The sequence below is a fragment of the Esox lucius genome, chromosome 11 (assembly GCF_011004845.1).
Source record: "Esox lucius isolate fEsoLuc1 chromosome 11, fEsoLuc1.pri, whole genome shotgun sequence".
Classification (NCBI taxonomy): domain Eukaryota; kingdom Metazoa; phylum Chordata; class Actinopteri; order Esociformes; family Esocidae; genus Esox; species Esox lucius.
Window position 1 is genome coordinate 52963243 of NC_047579.1, and position 14265 is coordinate 52977507.

Here is a 14265-nt window from a genome sequence, read left to right on the forward strand (position 1 = left end):
AGAGAGATGTGTTGTCTATCTACATCTATGACACCGTAATGGAACCTACAGAGAGATGTGTTGTCTATCTACGTATATATATGTTCACACACACAAATAACACTAGACACACAACACACTCATACACACACCCTTCCAGCCAGCAAGAGTGAGCCAGCATTATGCTGTGATAAAGCACATCTTTGACCTTACAAACACTAAATATAGAATATATAGAGAAGAAATATATATATATATATATATATATATATATATATATATATATATATATATATATATATATATATACACACAGTATAATACTATAATACAAGAAATAAAACACATTTTAAAAGAATTCAGTTGGTCTTCATTTCTGCATGTTCAATCTCCTTCCGTCCCATCGTGTGTTTGTGTGTGTGTGTGTGTGTGGCGTGTGTGCGTGTGGGAGCGTGTGCGTGTGTGAGCATATTCCGAGACAGGTGTATAACATCTGTCCTGTCCTCTTTAATTACATTTATTCAACTCAGAGCAGAATTAAATATGCTTAAGTTAATAGTGACCTACCCTTATCCCTGGTGTGTGTGTGATATAGATAATTTCTCCATGTTGTGATGTTTCCTGCTACATCTGTCCCTTCCCGTTTGCATGACTGTTGCCTTCTGCCTGCATCCCACATACACATCCACACAAAAACACACACCTCAATGCACACACATACACACACACACTGAACACACCCAAACACACACCTACACACACACACACACACTGAACACACACAAACACACACCTACACACATACACACACTGAACACACACATACACACGTACACACACTGAACACACCCAAACACACACCTACACACATACACACACTGAACACACCCAAACACACACCTACACACATACACACACTGAACGCACACAAACACACACCTACACACACTGAACACACCCAAACACACCTACACACACTGAACACATCCAAACACACCCATACACACACTGAACACACCCAAACACACACCTACACACATACACACACTGAACACACACAAACACACACATACACACACTAGTTCTGTGACCCAGGAAGTACACAGATCATGACTCCTTTTGAAGAATAAATGACCATGTCTGGAAGTGGGGTTTGGCTGTAGCAAAAAGGCTGAGGTCAAACAGTTGACCCATGATGTGAATGTCCCCAACCCAGCTTCCTCTCCAAGGGTTGGCTCCCTCTGGGGTTCTGGAAAGTGGGTTTGTTAGTGTGTGTTTTAGTGTGTGTATTAGTGTGTGTGTGTGTGTGCGTGTCTGAACACACCTGCGGTAGTGAATCAGCTGGCGGAGAATAGGTCGCCTCTGGGCTTGGCACTGTGTATTTGTTAGTGTGTGTTTGTTAGCATGTGTGCATGTGTCTTAGTGAGAATAGGTCGCCTCTGGGCTTGGCACTGCCACGTGAATTCCCTTCGCCATTACCCGCGGGGTGTGTGTTTTCAATATGTCTGGCTGTGTGTGTGTCCAGTGTGTCTGGTTGTGTGTGTGTGTGTGTTCAGTGTGTCTGGTTGTCTGGTTGTGTGTGTGTGTGTGTGTGTGTGTTCAGTGTGTCTGGTTGTGTGTGTTTGTGTTCAGTGTGTCTGGTTGTGTGTGTTTGTGTTCAGTGTGTCTGTTTGTCTGGTTGTGTGTGTGTGTGTTCAGTGTGTCTGGTTGTGTGTGTTTGTGTTCAGTGTGTCTGGTTGTGTGTTCATGGCTGTGCCAGTGAAAGCCTATAGCATCAGAGAGCTGGCTGTGGATCTTCCACTGTGACATATCTGTACTGTCTGGTGAGCGCAAACACACACAGACAATTTACATTTTACTCTCATATTTTATTTATTTTGATTTAGTTGGCAGGGATGTTCCCAGGTACAGTAATCACTCCATTGCTTTGTCAGTTCTAAATTAAATCCCATTAGAAAAGGTGTGTTGTCTAGCTGATCCCATTAGAACAGGTGTGTTGTCTAGCTGATCCCATTAGAACAGGTGTGTTGTCTAGCTGATCCCATTAGAACAGGTGTGTTGTCTAGCTGATCCCATTAGAACAGGTGTGTTGTCTAGCTGATTCCATGAGAACAGGTGTGTTGTGTGGCTGATTCCATGAGAACAGGTGTGTTGTGTAGCTGATCCCATGAGAATAGGTGTGTTGTGTAGCTGATCCCTTGAGAATAGGTGTATTGTCTAGCTGATCCCATTAGAACAGGTGTGTTGTGTAGCTGATCCCTTGAGAATAGGTGTATTGTCTTGCTGATCCCATTAGAACAGGTGTGTTGTGTAGCTTATCCCATGAGAGTTATGTAGCTGATCCCATTAGAACAGGTGTGGAAGGATGGAATCAGAGTTCAACATTAGGGCCATTTCCTATGAAACACATCAGAGACACATCTGGCTTTTGGTTACAATGACATATACAGTGAGAGAAATAATTATTTGATTCCCTGCTGATTTTGTCTGTTTGCCCACTGACAAAGAAATAATCAGTCTATAATTTTAATGGTAGGTTTATTTGAACAGTTAGAGACAGAATAACAACTAAAACATCCAGAAAAACAAGTCAGATATTTTATAAATTGATTTGCATTTTAATGAGTGAAATACGTATTTGATCCCCTCTCAATCAGAAAGATTTCTGGCTCCCAGGTGTGTTTTATACAGGTAAGGAGCTGAGATTAGGAGCACACTCTTAAAAGGATAAAAGACACCCGTCCACAGAAGCAATCAATCAGATTCCTAACTCTCCACCATGGCCAAGACCAAAGAGCTGTCCAAGGATGTCAGGGACAAGACTGTAGACCTACACAAGGCTGGAATGGGCTACAAGACCATCACTAAGCAGCTTGGTGAGAAGGTGACAACAGTTGGTGCGATTATTCACAAATGGAATAACACAAAAGAACCATCAATCTCCCTTGGTCTGGGGCTCCATGCCAACTCCTTGTGGAGTTGCACTGATCAATCAGCCCAGAACTACACAGGAGGATCTTCACAATGATCTCAAGGCAGCTGGGACCATAGTTACCAAGAAAACAATTGGTAACACACTACGCCGTGAAGGACTGAAATCCTGCAGCGCCTGCAAGGTCCCCCTGCTCAAGAAAGCACATGTACAGTCCCGTCTGAAGTTTGCCAATGAACATCTGAATGATTCTGAGGAGAACTGGGTGAAAGTGTGGTGGTCAGATAAGACCAAAATCGAGCTCTTTGGCATCAACTCAACTCACTGTGTTTGGAGGAGGAGGAATGCTGCCTATGACCCCAAGAACACCATCCCCACTGTGATGTTTTTGGGTTAATTCAATAGTGCCTGTTGTTACTAGAGGGCGCTCCCGGCTGATTGTTGTTGTGTGCAGAAGCTGTCAAGTAATAAACAAAGAAATAAAAACTAGTTGATCCTCCTCTATTCACCGTGCGATACATTTGTTCCTAAGAGCAAGTAGATATAATCAATGTTATACTGGCATATTGATGCAGACATAACACCCACCGTCAAACATGGAGGAGGAAACATTATGCTTTGGGGGTGTTTTTCACACACAAACACTGCTTCACCGCATCGGGTCATAAATCTTGGGTGAGAACCTCCTCCTCTCAGCCAGGGCACCGAAAATGGGTCGCGGACGGGTCTTCCAGCATGACAATGACCCAAAACACACGGCCAAGGCAACAAAGGAGTGACTCAAGAAGAAGCACATTAAGGTCCTGGAGTGGCCTAGTCAGTCTTCAGACCTTAATCCCATAGAATATCTGTGGAGGGAGCTGAAGGGTCGAGTTACCAAACATCAGCCTCGAAACCTTAATGACTTGGAGAGGATCTGCAAAGAGGAGTGGGACAAAAACCCTCCTGAGATGAGTGCAAACCTGGTGGCCAACTACAAGGAACATCTGACCACTGTGATTGCCAACAAGGGTTTTGCCACCAAGTACTCATGTTTTGCAGAGGGGTCTAATACTTATTTCACTAATTAAAATGCGAATCAATTTATAGCATTTTTGACATGCCTTTTTCTGGATTCTTTTTGTTGTTTTTCTGTCTCTCACTGTTCAAATAAACCTACCATTAAAATTATAGACTGATCATTTCTTTGTCAGTGGGCAAACGTACAAAATCAGCAGGGGATCCCAAAAAAGATCCCTCACTGTACACACAAGCTTAGTCTGCAGAGACAGACTAATTCTGACATTTTCTTACTGTTTAACCAATCACAAAACTAGTAAATACACAAATATATAATTAGCTTTTTTTGCCGTTAAGTAGGCTAACAACACATTATTTTTACACCAAGGAACTGTGAGCAATTTAGTCTAACTGTCTTACTAAGAGTTTCTCACCTTGTCTGCTTGGGAATTAGATCCAGCAAACTGGGGGATTCTTCATGGGAAACTCATTGATGAGCTCTGTGACAGCCCTCCTGTTTAGCCTGTGGCTGTCCGTTGTTTCCTTCTAGGAGAGTATGGGCGGAGCTGGGAGGACCGTCAGGAAGATGGGCAACACCTGTTGGAGATCTGTTTTGCTGGATGAAAGCTGGGTGACACCTGTTGGAGATCTGTTTGGTTGGATGAAAGCTGAGTGACACCTGTTGGAGATCTGAGACCATTTGAATGGTATCAGTAGATCATTGGGTCCTCCATCGATCTGTCAAAACCATCAGTTTGCCCAAATGATGTGTGTCCATTCTGAAGTTGAAAAGGTTACCTACAGTGTCCTTAGGTCCTTGGTTTAATGTAGGGGGACATCCTGCCCCTTGGTTAAAACCTAGATATAGATTGAACAAAGGGAAGCTGTGCAGTATCTTACCATACCCCTTTTACCTGTATAAGTACTGATGCTCGTTCTGTGTTACTTGGGAGATGCTTCACAGGTTTATTTTGTAGGCTTTTGGTGCTTCTCACTATTTGCAAATATTAATAAACTGCTAATTGTGCCAAGAGAATTGTATCTCTGTACTTACTTCCATTAAGAGTTCGTATCGATGGAATTACCATCACAGGGTACCAATAGTTGTTGCAAATGAGATTTTGTTAGAAATAAATATTTTTTTATATTTTTTTTCCCTTAATAAATGTACTTCAATTAAGGGTTGGATGTTTCTCATTTCTTTCAATGTGACATTAAGCTAATTAACAAATAGGTTTTATAACCCTTTTTTATTCATCTTTACTAGGGGTAGCAATAATTGTGGAGGGCACTGTATTGTTCAGGATTAATGGTGCCTTTCACTGAAGTGCAAGTCACCCATCCATACCATGTGCACTAATGCACCCCCATACCACCATGGATGCTTGCTTTTGAACAGTGGATGGTCCCTCTCCTCTATATTCTGGAGGACGCGGCGTCCATGATTCCCAAAAATAATTTAACATTTGGATTCGTCAGTCCACAAGACAGTTTTCCACCGTTGACCTTTCTAAGCCAGGACCGTCAACTCAGCTCTAGCCCCTTGAGAGGTCCCTCCGACTCAACTCCTACAAATCAACAGAAGTGTTTCGGGTGGTGACCCCATTTTGTAAGCAAAATGTTTAGCAAGCTCACTTATGTTTACCTTCTCTCATTCTTTCCCCAGAACAAATTAACCAACAACTGAACAATTGGCTGCACCTGACCTCTGATCCAGAGAAGTGCCATCTACAAAACGCCAGACTGCCTCTGACCTCAGACATTGAGCTATACCGTTGCAAGTTGATTTGTCTGGGATTTATGATGACCTGTCATCTTGAGGTCATGCCTGTTAGCACCTGAAGTACAAGTCAATGTTTATACCTGAAGTACAAGTCAACGTTTATACCTGAAGTACAAGTCAACGTTTATACCTGAAGTACAAGTCAACGTTTATACCTGAAGTACCAGTCCACACTGATACATGAAGTACCAGTCCACACTGATACCTGAAGTACCAGTCCACACTGATACCAGAAGTACCAGTCCACACTGATACATGAAGTACCAGTCCACACTGATACCAGAAGTACCAGTCCACACTGATACATGAAGTACCAGTCCACACTGATACCAGAAGTACCAGTCCACACTGATACCAGAAGTACCAGTCCACACTGATACATGAAGTACCAGTCCACACTGATACATGAAGTACCAGTCCACTCTGATACCAGAAGTACCAGTCCACGCTGATACATGAAGTACCAGTCCACGCTGATACATGAAGTACCAGTCCACACTGATACATGAAGTACCAGTCCACACTGATACATGAAGTACCAGTCCACACTGATACCAGAAGTACCAGTCCACACTGATACCAGAAGTACCAGTCCACACTGATACATGAAGTACCAGTCCACACTGATACCTGAAGTACCAGTCCACACTGATACCAGAAGTACCAGTCCACACTGATACATGAAGTACCAGTCCACACTGATACCAGAAGTACCAGTCCACACTGATACCAGAAGTACCAGTCCACACTGATACATGAAGTACCAGTCCACACTGATACCTGAAGTACCAGTCCACACTGATACCAGAAGTACCAGTCCACACTGATACATGAAGTACCAGTCCACACTGATACCAGAAGTACCAGTCCACACTGATACATGAAGTACCAGTCCACACTGATACCAGAAGTACCAGTCCACACTGATACCAGAAGTACCAGTCCACACTGATACATGAAGTACCAGTCCACACTGATACATGAAGTACCAGTCCACACTGATACATGAAGTACCAGTCCACACTGATACATGAAGTACCAGTCCACACTGATACATGAAGTACCAGTCCACACTGATACATGAAGTACCAGTCCACACTGATACCTGAAGTACCAGTCCACACTGATACCTGAAGTACCAGTCCACACTGATACATGAAGTACCAGTCCACACTGATACATGAAGTACCAGTCCACACTGATACATGAAGTACCAGTCCACACTGATACCAGAAGTAGCCACTCTACTACATATACACCACATATACAGTATCTAATATTACAGTCTACCACATATACACCATATATACAGTAGCATCTATTATTACAGTCTACCACATATACACCACATATACAGTATCTATTATTACAGTCTACCACATATACACCATATATACAGTATCTATTATTACAGTCTACCACATATACACCATATATACAGTAGTATCTATTATTACAGTCTACCACATATACACCACATATACAGTATCTATAATAACAGTCTACCAAAATTAGCTGCATGGTCGTGTTGCCAGAAAGAAGCATTTACTGTGCCAATGCCACAAAAAAGACTGGTTACAATATGCCCGACAACAACTTGACACGCCTCACAACTTCTGGCTCATTGTAATTTGGGGTGAAGAGACTAAAATAGAGCTTTATGGTCACATCCATAAGCGTAATGTTTGAAGAGGAGTCAACAAGGCCTTTGTGAAAAGAATACCATCCCCACTATGAAGCATGGTGGTGGCTCACTGATGTTTTGGGGGTGTGTGAGTTCTAAAGGCGCAGGTAATCTTGTGAAAAGGTTAAATAAAAATAATACACATTTCTGTCATATGGAGGACTTATGCTTCACACAAGTCTTCAGCTGTCTATATGCCCAGTTTAGAAAATGTATTATAAAACAGTTTAGATCGCCACCTGGTGGGTATAACTGAGACCTTATAAGTGGACTACAAAATGGATTTCTCCCTCTTAACTTAACCAAAGCACAAAAAATGACGACAAATTAAAATAGTTTTTTCAACGCTGCTTTATGAACATGGATTAAAATCAGACAGAGAGGGAAGAGGACAGCCACGGGGTTAGCGAAGATGGCATGGGGCACAGTGGAGGTAAGACATGGGGTAGTGGTGGTAGCATATTTACCAGAGATAGTAGTGGGCAGGAGGAAGAAAAAAGAAGCTGCAAACCATTAGTGTGGCGTCCGGTAGTAGCAGCTGCCCGGAGATTGGTAGTGGTGGGGAGAAACGGAGAGAGCTACACCGCGGGGAGAAACGGAGAGAGCTACACCGCGGGTTGATGGGGGTCGTGGTGGGGAGAAACGGAGAGAGCTACACCGCGAGGAGAAACGGAGAGAGCTACACCGCGGGTTGATGGGGGTCGTGGTGGGGAGAAACGGAGAGAGCTACACGGCGGGTAGATGGGGGTCGTGGTGGGGAGAAACGGAGAGAGCTACGCCGCGGGTAGATGGGGGTAGTGGTGTGGAGAAACGAGACTTCGAGCTGGGGAAGAATTTAAAGTAGGAATAGTGAATCAGTTACGGAAGTTTAGGGTGGAGTGGGGCAGAGTGGTTGGGCTACAAAGAGAACAGTGGTCAAAAGGGGTGATCACAGAGGTGTCGGTGTGTGTGACAGATAAGGAAATGATTGATAATATTGAGGGGGAGCGCTAGGGAATGTGATAAGGCTGCAGACACAGAAGGATGGAGTGTTGACAGCCAGTCCGTGATTTTTGTAAGGGCGTATGTGCTTTAACTGTCAGAGGTTTGGGCATGTGGCAACAACGTGGAAGAGGTGTGCCAGGTGTGGAGAGGACGGTGAGTATGGGAAATGTGGGAAGTGTCAGCAAAATGAAAGTTTTTTTCTCATCCTGTGAGCCATACTGGTCAAAATGGTTAGATGTTTTTTCACCATGGCAGTCATCCCTGGAAATATTTGTTATGTATACATTTCAGTTTTGTTCTATTTTCTGACTAGCTTAATGCTGGTGTGTATCACACTGAGCATTTTAAATACAAGTTCCAACAGTGGTAAAAGTTTACTGGGAAAAGTGAATACTGTACAATTCTGTAGTACACAGAAAAAGGATATGCATATTTGTATTTATACAGTAAATGTAGCAATATGTTACATGTAAAAAGAAAATTCACATTTGCATGTCAACTTTTACATATTTCTTACATATAAAGCCATATACAGTGAGCTGAAAATTCGCCACAAAATGACATCCCTGAAAACAACTAAATTCTATAATGAAAAATCCTGCGGTAGTTCTGTAAATAACAATGAATTGCACCTCCTCACGGTACATAACACTACAAGTTCCCAACCTCTGGGTGGACATCCTGTCACACTTGTTGATTTTCATCAACTTCACATCTGATGTTTTCCCTTGGGATGCACCAGGAAAAAGATCTCCTGGTGATTCCTATTTCATTACTATGTCACCTGACAGGTAGTCTGTCGATTGAGCAGAGATCACAACCATTACATGTCATTTATATTTATGGAATATGCATTGATGTCTGACAGATCTTTCTAATTGAATGGATCATTTAGCATGAGATGGCTCAAACGATGAAAGAATGTTTAGAAGTTGTGATGAGTATGACAATTTCACTGAGAATCTGGACAATGAGATGCATCTTGTGCGGTTTTTGTACAATAACACATTTTTAAATCTAATCAAGCAGGATATGGTGTAGCATTTACTGTTCCCATTTAACAAGTGTAGCGACTTGTTTAAGGGAGTGCTATACTTCCCCAGGAGGCAGAGAGGGACTGAGTCAAATGAACTAAATGAGTCGAAAGATTTGTTCTTTTTACTGAACGATTCGAAAGATCCAGTCCAGTAAAGTGAGTCGAACTTCCCATCACTAAAGACTACCCCACAATTCCAAACAGGCAACGCAAATCACACAATCAGTCACCTACTTCATATGCAAAGACTTAAATACAGTGTCGTAGAAAAAATAAACGAATCAGCATTTTTTCTGTTGTTTCATAACAGCCAAAGTTAGCAACTTCCATATAAATGTAACTTTATATATAATTATATTTAGATTTTTCAACTGGCTAAATACAGTGGCATATACGCCGATTAGCTGTAACATTATGACCACTGACAGGTGAAGTGAATAATATTGATAATCTCGTTATAATGAAACCTGTCAGTGGGTGGGATTTATTAGGCAGCAAGTGAACATTCTCTACTCAACTCCTCAAGTTGATGTGTTAGAAGCAGGAAAAATGGGCAAGCGACTTTAACAAGGGCCAAATTGTGATGGCTAGACGACTGGGTCAGAGCATCTCCAACACTGCAGCCCTTGTGGGGTGTTCCCGGCCTGCAGTGGTCAGTACCTATCAAAAGTGGTCCAAGGAAGGAAAAGCGGTGAACCGGCGACAGAGTCATGGGCGGCCAAGGCTCATTGATGCACGTGGGGAGGGAAGGCTGGCCTGTGTGGTCCGATCCAACAGACGAGCTACTGTAGCTCAAATTTATGAAAAAGTTAATGCTGGTACTGATAGAAAGGTGTCAGAACATACAGTGCATTGCAGTTTGTTGTGTATGGGGTGGCGTAGCCGCAGACCAGTCAGGGTGCCAATGCTGACCCCTGTCCACTGCCGACACTGCCTAAAATGGGCACGTGAGCATCAGAACTGGACCACGGAGCAATGGAAGAAGGTGGCCTGGTCTGATGAAACACGTTTCCTTTTATATCACGTTGATGGCTGGGTGCGTGTGAGTCGCTTACCTGGAGAACACATGGCACCAGGATGCACTATGGGAAGAAGGCAAGCCGGCGGAGGCAGTGTGATGCTTTGGGCAATGTTCTGCTGGGAAACCTTGGATCCTGCCATTCATGTGGATGTTACTTTGACACATACCACCTACCTAAGTATTATTGCAATCCATGTACACCCTTTCATGGCAATGGTATTCCTTGATGGCATTGGTCTCTTTCATGGCAATGGTATTCCTTGATGGCATTGGTCTCTTTCAGCAGGATAATGCGCCCTGCCACAAAGCAAAAATGGTTCCGGAATGGTTTGAGGAATACAACAATGAGTTCAAGGTGTTGACTTGGCCTCCAAATTCTCCAGATCTCAATCCAATCGAGCATTTGTGGGATGTGCTGGACAAACAAGTCCGATCCATAGAGGCCCCACCTCGCAACTTACAGGACTTAAAGGATCTGCTGCTAACCTCTTGGTACCAGATACCACAGCACACCTTCAGAGGTCTAGTGGAGTCCATGCCTCGACGGGTTAGCGCTGTTTTGGCGGCAAAAAGGGGAACTACACAATATTAGGCAGGTGGTCATAACGTTATGGCTGATCGGTGTATATATATACACTCACCTAAAGGATTATTAGGAACACCTGTTCAATTTCTCATTAATGCAATTATCTAATCAACCAATCACATGGCAGTTGCTTCAATGCATTTAGGGGTCCTGGTCAAGACAATCCCCTGAACTCCAAACTGAATGTCAGAATGGGAAAGCTATTTTGAGCATGGCATGGTTGTTGGTGCCAGACGGGCCGGTCTGAGTATTTCACAATCTGCTCAGTTACTGGGATTTTCACGCACAACCATTTCTAGGGTTTACAAAGAATGGTGTGAAAAGGGAAAAACATCCAGTATGCGGCAGTCCTGTGGGCGAAAATGCCTTGATGATGCTAAAGGTCAGAGGAGAATGGGCCGACTGATTCAAGCTGATAGAAGAGCAACTTTGACTGAAATAACCACTCGTTACAACCGAGGTATGCAGCAAAGCATTTGTGAAGCCACAACACGCACAACCTTGAGGCGGATGGGCTACAACAGCAGAAGACCCCACCGGGTACCACTCATCACTACAAATAGGAAAAAGAGGCTACAATTTGCACGAGCTCACCAAAATTGGACAGTTGAAGACTGGAAGAATGTTGCCTGGTCTGATGAGTCTCGATTTCTGTTGAGACATTCAGATGGTAGAGTCAGAATTTGGCGTAAACAGAATGAGAACATGGATCCATCATGACTTGTTACCACTGTGCAGGCTGGTGGTGGTGGTGTAATGGTGTGGGGTATGTTTTCTTGGCACACTTTAGGCCCCTTAGTGCCAATTGGGCATTGTTTAAATGCCACGGCCTACCTGAGCATTGTTTCTGACCATGTCCATCCCTTTATGACCACCATGTACCCATCCTCTGATGGCTACTTCCAGCAGGATAATGCACCATGTCACAAAGCTCGAATCATTTCAAATTGGTTTCTTGAACATGACAATGAGTTCACTGTACTGAAATGGCCCCCACAGTCACCAGATCTCAACCCAATAGAGCATCTTTGGGATGTGGTGGAACGGGAGCTTCATGCCCTGGATGTGCATCCCACAATATGGGCCAACATTTCTAAAGAAGGCTTTCAGCACCTTGTTGAATCAATGCCATGTAGAATTAAGGCAGTTCTGAAGGCGAACGGGGGTCAAACACAGTATTAGTATGGTGTTCCTAATAATCCTTTAGGTGAGTGTATATAACAAACCATTAAACCTAGGCACAATGCACTTCAGCATACAGACTGTATTGTTCAAAAATAAATCTTGGAAAGTTCTGAGAAAATTTAATTGACAGACTCATGGTTTTACTGTATTATTGAATTGTTTGCAATTGGATAAATGAAAACATAATAATAAAATTGCAATATTGAATCGCAATTACATATGATCACGAGAATCATGAAAATCGCAAAACATTTTATTGGCACCTAAGCATTGTGATAATATATCGTAAGGACCCTCGCAATTCCCAGCCCTAGTTTTAGCATATTGTTTATTTATTTGAGGGCTACGAGGTTAGTTCGTTGTATATAGGTCTGTCCTGTCTCTGACCCACACTCCAGTACAGTAGGTGGCGGTAATGCACCATTGAAGTTGGATGCCAAACACTATTGAAGACCAATGAAGAAGACACAAGCCTGTGAATTGCATAACTAAAGTCCAGAATTGGCAGGATGGTCATTTTCACAAAAGCATGTTTTGGAGCGTGCTTAAACGATGCTTTGTTGTGAAATTAGATGCAATTTCTGGATTTGATCTTAGACAGATTGGGTGGCTAAAGTGGGTCTGTTAAGGGAGTATAACGTTCTAAGTAGCCTACATAGGAAACATGGGTATCTTATATAGATACCCGAAGGGCAGTGAAAACTGCCCAAAAAGTTACCATACTTCCTAAGGAGACACAAGGAATTTGGTTTGTCTGTAAAAACTCTCACCAACTTCTACAGGTGCACCATTGTAAGTATCCTCTCAGGCTGCATTACAGCCTGGTACAGGCGGTAAAGTCTGCGGAGCGTGTAATCAGCTACCATCCTCCCTCCGTGCAAGGCATCTACCATACACGATGCCTGAAGGAAGAAAGAACAGAACATCATCAAACATCACACCCAGGCTATGGTCTGAGACTATGGTCAGTTCACACTGCTGCCGCGTGGTAGACATTACCGGAGCATCGGGGGCACACCTTTCCAGACGCACAAACAGTTTTTTCCCCTCTGGCCATAAGGCTCCTCAACCAGCAACACTGATCCATGATCATACTGATTCAACCTGTACAACTGATCCATGATCATACTGATTCAACCAGTACAACTGATCCATGATCATACTGATTCAACCAGTAACACTGATCCATGATCATACTGATTCAACCAATACAACTGATCCATGATCATACTGATTCAACCAGTACAACTGATCCATGATCATACTGATTCAACCAGTACAACTGATCCATGATCATACTGATTCAACCAGTACAACTGATCCATGATCATACTGATTCAACCAGTAACACTGATCCATGATCATACTGATTCAACCAATACAACTGATCCATGATCATACTGATTCAACCAGTACAACTGATCCATGATCATACTGATTCAACCAGTACAACTGATCCATGATCATACTGATTCAACCAGTAACACTGATCCATGATCATACTGATTCAACCAATACAACTGATCCATGATCATACTGATTCAACCAGTAACACTGATCCATGATCATACTAGTCACACAAACATTCCAGATGCTCTGATGTCCTTTCATGTATATTAGAATATTCCTTTGCATGTACCATTCATAAGCATATTACACTCATAAGTATCTATAATATTCAATGCTTTTACCATCCTGTTCATACTCCCCATCATACTCTTTCAAAAATGGTTGTTATCTATAATATTCAATACAACTACCAATATTGCTGCTAGTTTACAGTACGCTTTTAAACTGCTGCTAGTGTATAGAGTTATGTATATTATTGCTTACTTTATCTATAATATTCAGTAATTCTACCAAATTATATTATGTATATTATTGCCATACTTGCCATATCTATAATGTTCAATCCTACTTCCCAGATTGCTGCCAGTTTACAGTACTCCTTTTAAACATCTGCTAGTGTACTGTGTTGTGTATATTTTAGCTTTATAATTTTTTTTGGCTATATATTTTTTTGCTTGTATATTTTTCTCGTAATTTTCACTGCGTAGTTGTCGGGTCCCATGTCGC

General features: G+C 42.6%; 1 long non-coding RNA gene across 1 annotated transcript; it reads right to left on the reverse strand.

The window, feature by feature from the left end:
• Window positions 1-1832: 1832 nt before the first annotated feature.
• On the reverse strand, window positions 1833-4419 carry LOC114840325. Its single transcript, XR_003782522.2, has 2 exons — window positions 4345-4419; window positions 1833-2376 (listed from the first exon to the last, which is right to left on the reverse strand). It is a non-coding gene; the product is annotated as an uncharacterized LOC114840325 (long non-coding RNA).
• Between the last annotated feature and the right edge of the window lie 9846 nt (window positions 4420-14265).